Source organism: Bos grunniens, chromosome 18 (assembly GCF_055505025.1).
Source record: "Bos grunniens cultivar Pamir isolate PY7600 chromosome 18, Bosgru_T2T1.0, whole genome shotgun sequence".
Lineage (NCBI taxonomy): Eukaryota > Metazoa > Chordata > Mammalia > Artiodactyla > Bovidae > Bos > Bos grunniens.
The window spans coordinates 58,321,065-58,336,330 of NC_141182.1; the positions used below are offsets into that span (position 1 = coordinate 58,321,065).

The 15,266-nt window shown below is 42.6% G+C and overlaps 1 long non-coding RNA gene and 1 pseudogene across 1 annotated transcript in view; one reads left to right on the forward strand and one right to left on the reverse strand.

The window, feature by feature from the left end:
- The window catches only part of LOC147354395 (uncharacterized), a 30,469-nt gene that overhangs the window by 14,669 nt on the left and 534 nt on the right, over positions 1-15,266 (forward strand). The gene's annotated exons all lie outside the window — the stretch shown is intronic.
- Positions 115-4,879, reverse strand: LOC147354397 (uncharacterized; annotated as a pseudogene).

Consider the following 15,266-nt stretch of genomic DNA (forward strand, 5'->3'; position numbering starts at 1 on the left):
TTCATACCAACAACATCCCCACCATTAATACACACACAGAAGTTCCTATTTGTTCCCTCTAGGCTATGTTCAATTGACATTTATTGGGAAAGATATTTCCTCCTGTCTGGCATTCTATGTAGTTCCATTGTTTGATAAAAGTAACGTGGTATGAATCTAGAAGTGTCCAAATCTGCTTCAGTCTTAAGGTTTCACTCCTATGTAAACTCTGGAGTATAATGAGCTATTTCCTTTCAATGACAACTTTTGGATATTAACTTTCTTCATGACTTTTCTTGATGAGTTTTCTGATGTAAAATGAGGCTAAATTTGTGGGAGAAAGTTTTCCAGCACTCACTGCATCTGTAATGTTTCTCACCTGTGTGAGTTCTCTGAGGTATAATAAGATGTGACTTCTGGGCAAAAGATTTGACACTCATGGCATTCATGGGGTTTTTCTCCCATATGTGTTTTCTGATGTAAAACAATGCTAAACTTCATAGGGAAAGTTTTCCCACATTCACTGCATCCATAGGGTTTCTCTCCTGTATGGATTCTCTGATGAATGATGAGGCTAAACTTGTGGGAGAAAGTTTTCCCACATTCATGGCATTGATAAAGCTTCTCTCCAGAGTGAATTCTCTGATGAATAAGGAGATACGACTTCCAGCTGAAGGCTTTGTGGCATTCACTGCACTCGTTGGGTTTCTCTTCTGTGTGAGACCTCTGATGAATAGTGAGATGTGACTTTTGGGTGAAAGCTTTCTGACACTGATGGCATTCGTAGGGTTTCTCACCTGTATGAGTTCTTTGGTATAGGATGAGACTAAATTTGATGGAGAATGTTTTTCCACATTCATTGCACCCATAGGGCTTCTCTCCTGTATGAGTTCTCCAGTGAGTGTTGAGGAGTGACTTTACACTAAAGCCTTTTCCACATTCACTGCAATTATAAGGTTTCTCTCCTGTGTGAGTTCTCTGATGTCTGATGAGCTCAGATCTCTGGATGAAGGCCTTCCCACATTCATTGCATCCATAAGGTTTTTCCCCTGTATGTGTTTTTTGATGTAAAACGAGGCTAAACTTAAGGGGAAATGTCTTTCCGCATTCATGGCAACCATAGGGTTTCTCTCCTGTGTGAGATCTCTGATGAATAATGAGCTGTGACTTATTGCTGAAGCTTTTCTGACATTCATCACATCTGTAGGACTTCTCTCCTGTGTGTGTTCTTTGGTGTAATGTGACTTGTGACTCATCACTGAAGCCTTTCTGACACATGCGGCACTCAGACTATGTCTCTCCTGTGTGAGTTCTCTGGTGCTTATTAAGGCATGACTTACCAGTAAAAGCTTTCCCACATTTGTTGCACTCATAGGGCTTCTCTCCTGTGTGGGTTCTCTGGTGTAAAATGAGATGGGACTTCCGGCTGAAGGCTTTCTGACACCTACTGCACCCGTAGGGTTTCTCTCCGGTGTGTGTTCTCTGATTCTTAATGAGGTCTGACTTCCGTGAAAAGGCTTTCCCACAGTCAGTGCAGCTGTAGTGTCTCTCTGCCATTTGAGTTTTCCGGTGTTTAAGAAGCTGTGACTTATGGCTGAAAGCTTTAATGTGTTCACTATATTCGTCGTATTTTTGTCTATTAAGAATTTTCTCATGCTTAGTATAAAGAAATAACTTGTAATATTGATTAAATCCCACTTCATTTCTTGAATAGCTTTTATTCTGAGTAATACACTCTAGATTAGGTTTCAAGTATTTCCCAAGTATGTCAGGTATATGAGATACTTGTGCTAAAGAAACTTCAAGGTTTAAGCTCAGAGAAGATGCTTTTCCAAATGCATTATCTCTGTGGTGACTCTCCGTAGTTTCCAGGTTGCCATGGTTTATTTCGTGCCAGTCTCTGTAATTATCAACTTGCCAGGTGTCTTCTAGAAACAGACCAGTGAATCCACAATGACCATGTAACAGAAGGAAGAGAATCTCAGGAAAGGCCAAAGAGAAAAGAGGAAGGGGGACTGTAAGTATAAACCTAAAGTCTGTGACATTTATAAGTAAAAGGAGATTTAAAGATGAAAAAAGGAATAAACTATAAGCATCTTCCCAGGTGATGATAGAGGTAAAGAACTCGCCTGCCAATGCAGGAGATGCAGGTTCGATCCTTGGGTCCGGGAGATCCCCTGGAGAAGGGCATGGCAACCAACTTCAGTATTCTTGCCTGGAGAATCCCATGGACAGAGGGGCCTGGCAGGCTACAGTCTATGGGGTCACAAAGAGTCAGACATGACTGAAGCAACTTAGCATTCACGCACGAGAGGCATGAGAGATACACAGAATGAGAAGAATGGAGAATTTATGTATGCTTGAATATATAAGAAAAGAGAGCTATTAATATAAACATGGATTGAGGAGATGGAGACAAGGAGAAGGCAAGTACACTGAGGATAACAGAGAGAAAGATTAATTAGGAGAGCAAGTTCCAAGATGGACTAAGGAAGGGATCTGATCGGAATATCTAAAATAAAGAAATGTGTGTGTGTGTGTTTTAAACCAGGCAAAAGAGACCTAATACAGGTTTCCCAGGTGGCTCAGTGGTGAAGAATCTACCTGCCAATGCAGGAGACCTAACATGGAGAGATTAAAATGTGAAGTCACAGCACTTTCACTGCCAAGGGCCCGGGTTGGATCCCTGGTGGTCAGGGAACTAAGATTCCACAAGCCAAGAAAAAGAGAAAAGGAGTCAATGTTCACGTTAGGTGGGAACTCAGGTCAGCTGTTCTGAGTCATACTGAGCTTAAAAATTTCAATAAGATTTCTCCAGATATTTTTGAGGTGTCTCCCTCTTTCTGGCCAACAAAGATTGATACTTCCATTTATCCCATGGAGCTGGTTTTTCACTTACCGGGATGAGTCTGACTCTGGATTTTTTCCTGTTATCCATGGTGCTTCTTGTTGCAACTGGTAGAATGCATGTGCTTTGGTAACATCATACCCTCAGTTCAGTTCAGTTCAGTTGCTCAGTTGTGTCTGACTCTTTGCGACCCCATGAATCGCAGCACGCCAGGCCTCCCTGTCCATCACCAGTTCCCAGAGTTCACCCAGACTCACGTCCATCAAGTCAGTGATGCCATCCAGCCATCTCATCCTCTGTCGTCCCCTTCTCCTCCTGCCCCCAATCCCTCCCAGCATCAGAGTCTTTTCCAATGAGTCAACTCTTCGCACGAGGTGGCCAAAGTACTGGAGTTTCAGCTTTAGCATCATTCCTTCCAAAGAAATCCCAGGGCTGATCTCCTTCAGAATGGATTGGTTGGATCTCCTCGCAGTCCAAGGGACTCTCAAAAGTCTTCTCCAACACCACAGTTCAAAAGCATCAATTCTTCAGCGCTCAGCCTTCTTCACAGTCCCAACTCTCACATCCATACATGACCACAGGAAAAACCATAGCCTTGACTAGACGAACCTTTGTTGGCAAAGTAATGTCTCTGCTTTTGAATATGCTATCTAGGTTGGTCATAACTTTCCTTCCACGGAGTAAGCATCTTTTAATTTCATGGTTGCAGTCACCATCTGCAGTGATTTTGGAGCCCAAAAAAATAAAGTCTGACACTGTTTCCACTGTTTCCCCATCTATTTCCCATGAAGTGATGGGACCGGATGCCATGATCTTCGTTTTCTGAATGTTGAGCTTTAAGCCAACTTTTTCACTCTCCTCTTTCACCTTCATCAAGAGGCTTTTTAGTTCCTCTTCACTTTCTGCTATAAGGGTGGTGTCATCTGCATATCTGAGGTTATTGATATTTCTCCCAGCAATCTTGATTCCAGCTTGTGCTTCTTCCAGTCCAGCGTTTCTCATGATGTACTCTGCATATAAGTTAAATAGCTGGGTGACAATATACAGCCTTGAGGTACTCCTTTTCCTATTTGGAAACAGTCTGTTGTTCCATGTCCAGTTCTAACTGTTGCTTCCTGACCTGCATACAAATTTCTCAAGAGGCAGATCAGGTGGTCTGGTATTCCCATCTCTTTCAGAATTGTCCACCATTTATTGTGATCCACACAGTCAAAGGCTTTGGCATAGTGAATAAAGCAGAAATAGATGTTTTTCTGGAACTCTCTTACTTTTTCCATGATCCAGCAGATGTTGGCAATTTGATCTCTGGTTCCTCTGCCTTTTCTAAAACTTGAACATCAGGAAGTTCACAGTTCACATATTGCTGAAGCCTGGCTTGGAGAATTTTGAGCATTACTTTACTAGCGTGTGAGATGAGTGCAATTGTGCTGTAGTTTGAGCATTCTTTGGCATTGCCTTTCTTTGGGATTGGAATGAAAACTGACCTTTTCCAGTCCTGTGGCCACTGCTGAGTTTTCCAAATTTGCTGACATACTGAGTGCAGCACTTTCACAGCACATCATACCCTACTCAAGGGGAATTACAGAGGACCCACAGACCCAAATACAAGTCCTCTGTAGAATAAGGTTATATTTAAGGGGTTGAACAAATTCCAGCTTGGCCAAGTAAAGGACTTTTGCTTTGGGAGTGGGAGAAGGAAACTAAGAGGCAAGAAAGTACTAAAATCTTTGATGTATGAAACTCAAGTCTAGAAAAGTAAGGCAGTTGTAAGACTCCACCCCTTTCATCCCTGAGAAAGAAAAGGCAGTCCACTGCCTACAGTACCCAGAATGCTCTTCTTACCCACTGATACTAAGTTGATAAAATTTTCCAGCATCACATCTTAATACAAGTTCTTCTGAAGGGGGTCCAGTAGCTGCCATTCCTCCTAGGTGAAAACCACAGCCACATCCTTGAATGACACCGAGCCCTGTAATAGAACATTTCTATTCATTCTAAAGGAATTATCATTGATTACTACTATGAAGATAAATAGGAATGTCTCAGAAGTTTTCCTGTAAGTTTTCCCATGATGAGCTATTTGACTGCTTTCTGTGTAACAAGTTTTGCATTTTACTTTGTAGGAAAAGCCAATTTTTTTTAAATTTAAAACTGAAGCAACTAGCACACACACGAGATGTGTTCTTACAAATCATTGTTGGGAAAAGGAAACAAAATCCATATGACTTCATTGAGACAACAGGAAGCTTCTGCCGGGTGTCTTCTGCCTGTGCTTCTGTTCAATCATCCTGAGACTCACATGTTCATCCATTCACAAAAGAGGAATAGAACAGAGAACATCCTTAAATCTTTAATCTGGAAACCACCTACAGCCTATGTGTATGCACCTATGACAGACAATGTATTAAGCATTCCTTTATAAGAGACTTTCTTTTACCCTGAAGGAACACACTAGCTTACAGAGAGAGAAATATAACACATTGCTCTTTTGAGTCCTGTGAGGTCTTCTAGAGAATCACTGAGTTTGAGTCATGGGTCCTCAACTCAAATTCATACAAATACACATTTACATATGTGAGTACTGACACAGGAGGTTGAAAGAATATACATAAAAGTGTCTGGATTATTTATCTTGCAGGTAAAGAAAAAGGTCTGATGGGGGACATATGGGTTTAACTCTCTAAACTTCTGGACTATATGAAACTTTGACACTGAGAATATCTTAAGCTTCACTAATACTATCAATGTGATTTATATTAGAGGTCTTGAGCCACATTGTAGCAACTTCTGGAAGTTGCTTGACTTCTGAAGTTGTCCACAGGCTGGACACCAATGTCAGCCACTGATAGAGTCAGCCTTCCCTGTGTGACCCACTGCAAATAAAAAGCCTAGACACTAATTAGCAATACCGGAGATGTGTTGTTGGGCTTCCCAGGTGGCGCTAGTGGTAAAGAACCAAAGAACCTGCCTGCCAATGAAGGAGATGTAAGCGACTCGGGTTCGATCCCCAGGTCAGGAAGATCCCCTGGAGGAGGGCACAGCCCACTCCAGTATTCTTGCCTGGCGAATCCCATGGACAGAGCGAGTCTGGTGGGCTACAGTCCATAGGGTCGCAAAGAGTCGGACACAACTGAAGCAACTGAGCACACACACGAGATGTGTTCTTACAAATCATTGTTGAGAACAGGAAACAAAATCCATGTGACTTCATTGAGACAACAGGAAGCTTCTGCCTGGTGTCTTCTAGACCTGGCCTTACGCACCGTTCTCTGTTGCTGATTTTAATCTGTATCCTTTTGTTGTAATAAATCATAACCATGAGAATAAATGCTTTGCTGAGTACTGTTGAGCTCTTATAGCAAAGCACTGAAACTGAGGATGGTCTTTGAAACCTGAAAAGATACACGCCATCACCATAGGGCCCATATGGCCCACTGAATTGTTCATTAGATCTAAAATTATATATATATACACACATATATACCTGCCTGCATTTTTGAAGCATAAAGTAGTACATTGTACATATCTGTAAGCTAGTATATTTGTGTCACCATTTGTAATGTTTAAGAAATTCTCACTCATTATAGAACAAAAGTATTATGTATCCAAAAAAATACTCCAGGATACTTAATTTTTTTTTTTTTTCCAAAATTTGTAATGTCTTGCTCCTACATAAGCTCTCTGGAAACAACCATAACTAATGGGACACATGTAAACACTCGAAGATCCATCCTAGAATTCAGTGTCACACAAAAACTGTGTGTAGACAGAATATTTATACCCACTGTATCCATGAGGATTATAAATGTTTACCACTAGATTTTGGGGTGACTAACAAGGCAACAATAGATAAGTGGAAAAACAGGGGATACCAGAGACAAGTTTATTTATTTATTTTGGCACACTGTGAGGCATGGTGGGGTGTTAGTTTACCAACCAGGGGTCAAACTCATGCCCCCTGCAGTGGAAGCACAGTCTTAACTCCTGGACCGCCAGGGCTGGTGCACAGGACTGCCATGTGCTCAATTTTACTGAACAGTTAGCGCCTCACAGGCTATAATCCATGTTCTAACTTCAAACAATTTATATAAACATATGATTTATAAATTCTTATTTATAAATATTATAAATTTATAAACTTTACTGTGAAGTTGATCTTTTGTCTCAGTATTTTTTTCTGAATTCAGACATTCATCTTTCCATGCTGTGTCTGGTATAGAGTAGCCTTCATGAATACTGAATAAACATTTTCTCTTAATATATGTATTTAACCTCCTAAATTCACTAGAAAGCCAAAAGGAAAATAAATATGCAGGAAACTACTCACTTGGGATGCAGGCATTTTCTGGAGCCCTAGGTTCAGCCAGCACCTCTCGTATCTGCTCTGTTGTTGGTTCTGGCTGCCTCCCTGCAGCTCCAGTACAGAGTCTCTGGTGAAGGACGCCAGGCTGCTCTGGCACCTTCAGTTCCTTCCCTCACTGGAACTGTTTCATCCCAGGAAGTCACGACCTGGGGGATTACAGAAATTCACTCCTGTGACAAACTATAACTGGGAGCACAATATTTTTCTGAGTTGTATGAGTTTTTATTTGTATGTGGTGATAGGTTAATGTGATAGTTTAAGGAGGAAAAAAGTACCATATACTACCTGATGGTCTATTGTACAAGCAAGAAACACAAGCAACAAAGCTATCTTCATTAAATTATGTAATTGTGCTAAAACTGTATTCAAAACTAAATCTACATTTAGAGAAGGGTCACTATAAAGAATTTTTTTAAAAAAACTAAATTTTTAAAAGGCTAAAATCCAGAGAAACAGTATATATATGTGTGTGTATGTGTGTGTGCTAAGTTGCTTCAGTCATGTCCAATTCGTTGCGACCCTATGGACTATAGCCTGTCAGGCTCTTCTGTCCATGGGATTCTCTAGGCAAGAATACCGGAGTGGGTTGCCATGCCCTCCTCCAGGGGATCTTCCTGCCCAGGGATCAAACCCAAGTCTCTTATGTCTCCTGCATTGGAAGGTGAGTTCTTTATCACCAGAGCCATCTGGGAAGCATTTGTGCATGTAAGTGTGTGTGTGTGTACTGGAATAGTGCTTGCTAACCTCTCTTGGGTACTTACTATGTGCTAGGTATTCTAAGTTTTTGAATAGTTAGTACTGGTAGTTTTTTAACCAAATGGGAAAAGCAGCATAGGTTGAGAAATGTAGTAAGTGGCAGAATATGGATAAAAACCTAGGTCTGCCCAAATCTGAAGTCCATATTCTTTTCTCTGAGTTAAATTTATCTGCAGGTGTTCTGACTGCTCACCTGGAAAACCTAAAAAAGGATCAGTTTAAACACATTAGTAATAAAAGGAGTTCAGTAAGGCTATGCTGCTGCTGCTGTTGCTAAGTCACTTCAGTCATGTCCAACTCTGTGAGACCCCATAGATGGCAGCCCACCAGGCTCCCCCCATCCCTGGGATTCTCCAGGCAAAAACACTGGAGTGGGTTGCCATTTCCTTCTCCAATGCATGCAAGTGAAAAGTGAAAGGGAAGTCGCTCAGTCACATCTGACTCTTCACAACCCCATGGACTGCAGCCTACCAAGCTCCTCCATCTATGGGATTTGCCAGGCAAGAGTACTGGAGTGGGGTGCCATTGCCTTCTCCTCAGTAAGGCTATGGAAGAGAAAAAAAGTTGATTACTTTTATACCTATAAAATAAAAATAATTGAAGGTTCAAAAGAAAGAGAAGCTGTTTGCAATGGCAGCAAACATAGATAAGATCTAGGCATAAACTTAACAAGCAATGTCCAGACCTATGTGAATATTTCAAAGTCATGTCTATCCAAATTAGTGCAAAGAATATAACTTCAGTCAACACTGCAAGGAGATTCACATTGTAGAATACTATGCAGCTATCAATAAGACTTTGTACCAAAAGTCAGTAATCTGAAACAATTTTACCATATAAGGTTTTCATTTTTTGAAGGTTTTGAAGTTTCTTTAAAAAGCCAAATTATAAGCTATTTATGCACTGTTATCACATTTTTGTAATAAAATGAGTCATAGAAAATAATTGGAAAAGGAAACATATCAAAATTTTAACAATGTGTATTTCTGGTTACCAAGATTTTGGATGTAGGAAAGTCCTCTCATGCATCAGAAGGATGAAAAAAGGAAGGATCCCAGAGAAATATGCAGTAAGTTTGAAAATTAGAGGGGCAGATACCACATCCTTCAGAATAAGCATTTAACCTTAGCTTTTATGTAAATCTTGATCATTACAAAGCACTGTGAAGACAGCGAGAGGAGGAGGTGATTTAGAGGACAGAGGAAAGCAGGTTTTTATGAAGGCAGTAATGTAGTCTATGAGAAGTCAATGGGCTTTAAAACACCAAAGTCCTCTAAAATGCAGAGATCTCTCAAGTTCCAACTCCCATAAATTTCTTGTGTATCAATGCCTAACAACATCATACCCAAAATATGGACCACATGGCTATTTCATAGTTCATGACTTCTAACAGATTATCATTCATTTATCCAGACTCAAACACATAGATCCCTATGACTCTCAGTGACCACTGGGGACTCCAAGACAAGAAACAGTTGCTCCAAGCACTAACCTCCCTACAAGGCCACCCAGAAGGATATTCCAAACACTGAACCTCCCACTAAGTACATCACAAATATTCGCCTAAGCCAAGAACATCAAAAACACTGAACTGCCAACCAAGGATGTCTGAATCACGAACCTGCCATTGTGGACACTTCCATGAGAGAACATCCCCAAAGACGTCTCAATCATTGACTTATGCCCAAAGATTCCCCAGTCACTGACCTTCCTCCAGGAAAGCTCCAATCACTGACATCCCTCTAAGGCTGTCCTAAGAACTGATCTTCCTCCAGAAGACGTTTTCAGGCTCTGACACACTCTCAAACGCAATTTCTAACTTCCTCCAGCACCTCCTCATTCACCCCCAATCAATAACATTCCCCCGAAGGATGCCCCAAATCACTGACCTATCCCCTAAGTGCATCCCAATCACTGACTACCCCCCTAAACCATGCCAAACACTGGTTTGCCTCCAAGCCCGCACAGTCACTGACCTCTTCCATAAATGCTAACCCCAAGCCACCCCAAATCTGTCCACGCTACTGCAATACCCTGACCCCCAGGGCTGCCTCATTTCTGACCATTCTGTTCCCTCATTAACGGAATGCATCCCCTCCCCAACAAGGGCTTGCTCCTCCTAAAGACTCCCCATAGGCCGCCCTTACCTCAAAGCTCATATCTACACAAAGCTCAACCTGATTCTGCTCCCAGAAAGCGAAACAGACCCCTTAATAGATTCTTCACGCACCGCTGGGTGGGTAGCAATAGGCACAGTCCATCACTTTCTTCAGAGTCACAAGCCCGGCTGTTCCACTTCGCAGGTCAAGTTTATTCTCTATAGCACCCGAGTCTGCAGGCTGACAACCGTCACCCCGGGGCGTCCTAATACCAACGAAAATTCCGTTCAGCTTTCCCGTCTTTTAAAGACACTATGACAAGAGTATGGCGGCACCCTATTAGCTGGTATATATGGGGCCCGCCATTTTGGAAGGCCAGCCGTACAACCAGTTTTCCTGCCCTACAAAACTTGTCTTGTAGCGATTGTTACGCCAATCGCTAGCGTTGCAAAGGGGAATGAGCATGCTCTAGTCCATCTCGGCGGAATACTGGTGTCCTTCAAGTAAGGCGCACTAAATCCAAATATGTACGCCTTGGCTTTGCCGCTGGTACGCGGGAGGTACAAAACTTCACGGGGGCGCAGCCATATTTAAAAAGGTGCAATGTCCATACCGCAAAAGGAGGCCTCCTTTAGGGAGTTGGGAGCAGGCGGAGAAGGCAACGGCACCCCACTCCAGAACTCTTGCCTGGAAAATCCCATGGATGGAGGAGCCTGGTGGGCTACAGTTCACGGGGTCGCACAGAGTCGGACAAGACTGAAGCGACTTAGCGGCAGCAGCAGCAGGAGCGATTTCAGGGAACGGTACAGGGTTTGGAGAAGCCAAGGTGGTAGAGGAAGGCAGCATGCCTTTCTGCGGACACACAGGAAACATATTTAGTTGAAAGAAAAGGTCTTCAGTCAAAGTTGGGGGTGGAAGTTTGATGACATCCCTAGGGTGAAAGGTGAGAGGGTTGCTGGGAGGGTTGAGCTAATAGGGAGGGGTTTTGTTCTAAGATGGAAGGTAGTGAACTGAGGAGGAATAGAAGATCAGAATATGTGGGTACAGAATCCGTCTGCAATGCAGAAGATCGGATTCGATTCCTGGGTCGGGAAGATCCCTGGAAAAGGGAATGACTACAGCCACTCCAGCATTCTTGCCTGGAGAATCCCATGGATAGAGGAGCAAGAGTGGGGCAGCACTGAGTAACTAACACACTTTTTTTCAGGCCAGAAATTTTTGGGAAAATTTTCTGTGCAGGCTTTATCTCAGTTGAAATGTTTTCACATTTGTCTAGTGAAGAATTGTTTAGAATTGGAGTTGTTGAAAGAGTCAGAGAGAATGAAAAGTTTGAATTGGATTGATTATTCCAGGTTGTCCAAAACTGTTCTATTAGTTGAGTCCACTTTACTAATCTATCCTCCCCAAGAGCTCCAGCTGAAAAGTAAGAGCTAATTTTTATTAAATGTATGCACATTTTTTTGATTAGGGGAGTATTTCAAACATTGTAATTTTATTATTTTACTGAATATTATGAAAGCTGTCAATGGTGGGCAGAAATATCCTCATTTTAGATATGGGGGGAAAAGGTCTAATTCTATCAGAGTGCCTGTTTTCATTTAGAAACCTCATCCATCTTTTAGTCTTTGCCTGTTCTAAAGAATGAAAAAATATTATTTTAACTTTGCTTATTTATTTTACTTGATAACATTTATTAAGTCTTTTGTTGTTTTCTTCATGTGGTGGAGGTTTTGGGAACCTTGGTCCCCAACCTGGGATTGAACCCCAGTCCCCTTCAGTGGACCACTGGACCACAAGGGAATTCTTTTATTTATTTTATAAATTATTTATTTTCTTATGTCATTATTGCTTTTTTGTTTTAGGTTGATTATCTTTTTCTTAATCATATTGTGGATATTTATAACTATCAATTCAGCCTTCATTCTCCCCATCTTTTAGTTCAGTTCAGTTCAGTCATGTCCGACTCTTTGCAACCCCATGAGCTGCAGCATTCCAGGCTTCCTTGTCCATCACCAACTCCCGAAGCTTACTCAAACTCATGTCCATCGCGTTGGTGATCCCATCCAACCATTTCATCCTCTGTCGTCACCTTCTTCCACCTTCAATCTTTCCCAGCATCAGGGTCTTTTCCAATGAGTCTGTTCTTCTCATCAGGTGGCCAAGGTATTGGAGTTTCAGCTTCAGCATCAGTCCTTCCAATGAATATTCAGGACTAATTTCCTTTAGGATGGACTCGTTGGATCTCCTTGCTGTCCAAGGGACTCTCAAGAATCTTCTCCAACACCACAGTTCAAAAGCATCAGTTCTTTGGTGTTCAGCTTTCTTTATAGTCCAACTCTCACATCCATACATGACCACTGGAAAAACCATACCTTTGACTAGACGGACCTTTGTTGGTAAAGTAATGTCTCTGCCTTTTAATATGCTGTCTAGGTTGGTCATAGCTTTTCTCCCAAGGAGTAAGCATCTTTTAATTTCATGGCTGCAGTCACCATCTTCAGTGATTTTTGAAGCCCCCCAAAATAAAGTCTGTCACTGTTTCCATTGTTTGCCCATCTATTTGCCATGAAGTGATGGTACTGGATGTCATGCTCCCCATATCTAAGCAACCACTAATATACTTTCTATCTTTAGATTTACCTACTCTGGACATAAATTCGATCATATAATATGTAGTCTTTGTAACTGGCTTCCTTCACTTAGCATAAACTTTCAAGATTGGTCCATGTTGTAGCATGTTTCTGTACTTATTCCTTTTTATACCTGAGTAATACAGTCTAGGGGAGAAGGCAATGGCAACCCAGTCCAGTACTCTTGCCTGGGAAATCCCATGGATGCAGGAGCCTGGTGCGTTATAGTCCATGGGGTCACGAGGAGTCGGACACGACTGAGCGACTTCCCTTTCACTTTTCACTTTCATGCACTGGAGAAGGAAATGGCAATCCACTCCAGTGGATTGCCTGGAGAATCCCAGGGATGGAGGAGCCTGGTGGGCTGCCGTCTCTGGGGTCGCACAGAGTTGGACACAACCGATGTGCTTTAGCAGCAGCGGCAGCAATACAGTCTAGGAGGTTGCCAAGACTCAGACACTACTGAGCACATGCATACACAATATTCTGTTATATGGATATAGCACATTTTTATTTTTTCAGTTGATTGATATTTGAGTTGTTTCCACTTTTGGCTGTTACCAATAATGCTGCTGTAAACATTTATGTACAAGTTTTTGTCTGGACATCTGCCTTCATTTCTCTTCAATATAAACCTTGGAGTGAAATTGTTGGGTCATATGGTAAATTTGTTTACTGTTTGGGGAACTGTGAGACTGTTTCCAAAGTAGCTGTGCAAAAGGAATACTGACTAAAGGAAAACTGTTTTTTATACCTTAGGATACTTCAGATACCAAACATTTGGTGGAGTCCAGCCTCCCAAGTCCATTTTTCAAATGAGGTTCTATTTGTTAATTTTCACATGATGATTAAAAAAAAAAAAAAGTGATAGTCACGCAGTCACGTCTGACTCTTTGTGATCCCATGGACTGTAGCCTGCCTGGCTCCTCTCTCCATGGAATTTTCCAGGCAAGAATTCTGGAGTGGGTTGCCATTTTCTTCTACAGGGGATCTTCCCAACCCAGGGATGGAACCCAGGTCTCCTGCATTGCAGGCTGATTCTTTACCAACTGAGCCATAATGGAGCTTTAATTTGGGGATATTGTCTCCTCTTTGTAGGAAGCTTCAAAACACCTCTCTTACAAACACAAACAGCTCTCTTCACACAAGCATTTCCTTTCCCTCATTCTTCCAATAGAGTTATATTATGGGTTGGCCAAAAAGTTCTTAATTATGATTGGATCAGATTTAGTGTTTACATTATGTTGCTTGTGCGCGCATGTCCTCAGTCACTTCAGTCGTGTCCAGCTCTTTGTGATCCTATGGATTGTAGCACACCAAGCTCCTCTGTCCGGGAGATTCTCCAGGCAAGAATACTGGAACGGGTTGCCATGCCCTCCTCCAGGGGATATACCCGATCCAGGGATCGAACCCGCGTCTTCTGTGTCTCCTGGGAACTATAAGTAGCCGGACCTGGGAACTATAAGTAGTATTTATTTATATATGACTATCGGAGAAGGCAATGGCACCCCCCTCCAGTACTCTTGCCTGGAAAATCCCATGGACGGAGGAGCCTGGTAGGCTGCAGTCCATGGGGTCGCTAGGAGTCAGACAAGACTGAGCGACTTCAATTTCACTCTTCACTTTCATGCACTGGAGAAGGAAATGGCAACCCACTCCAGTATTCTTGCCTGGAGAATCCCAGGGACGGGGGAGCCTGGTGGGCTGCAGTCTATGGGGTCGCACAGAGTCGGACACGACTGAAGTGACTTAGCTTAGCTTAGCTTAGCTTATATACTACTATATACTGTGTACTACTGTAGTTCAACCACTAGTATACTATGATTACTTTTCCTTTCTTGTACGACTTTTTATTCTGCCCGGAGTTATCTTATTTATTCCTTACAAAATTTCTGGACTCTTGTTTTCAGAAAGCTCGGCCCTTGATACTGGCTCAAGCTTAGCCCAGTATCAGGGGCAAAAAATTTCCCCAGACGTTGGATTCCCTCTTCCCATTGGCTCCTGACTGCTCTCCTCCCCTTTTCTGGGCGGAAATCAGTGTAGTTTGCTGAGGGAGCGTTTAAGGTGCAAATCATTGCTGGCTCAGCGTGAAGAATCCTCCTGTAATACAGGAGACGCGAGTTCCATTCTTGGGTTGGGAAGATTCTCCGGGAGAACGAAGTGCATAAACCCACTCCAGTATTCTTGCCTGGGAAAAAAAAAATCCCATGGACAGAGGAGCCTGTCGGGCTACAATCGGACGCGAAGGAGCAAAGAGGAGCAGAGAAGTGAGGGTGGTTTGGCGTTTGTCACTTCCGTGCTTGTGCCTGGCTTTCTGTACGGCAATTCCTAAAAGATGGCAGCCTCGGGTTCCGTGGCGAGCAGGGCGCAGACATTAGCTCCCTGGAAAAGCCGAAACAACAACAACAACAACAACAGCGACCAAACAAACAGATGTGCCTGCTTCGTACAAATGCCGCAGCCCCTAGTCGGCCGCCGTAGTCCAGCTAGAGCGCAGTAGTAAAAAGAATTCTCGGAAGTGCGGGTTCGAGGAGGTCTCGGTGGGATCAGGAGAAAATCAGGGTAGTGTGTGAATTTCTGCGTGGAATAGG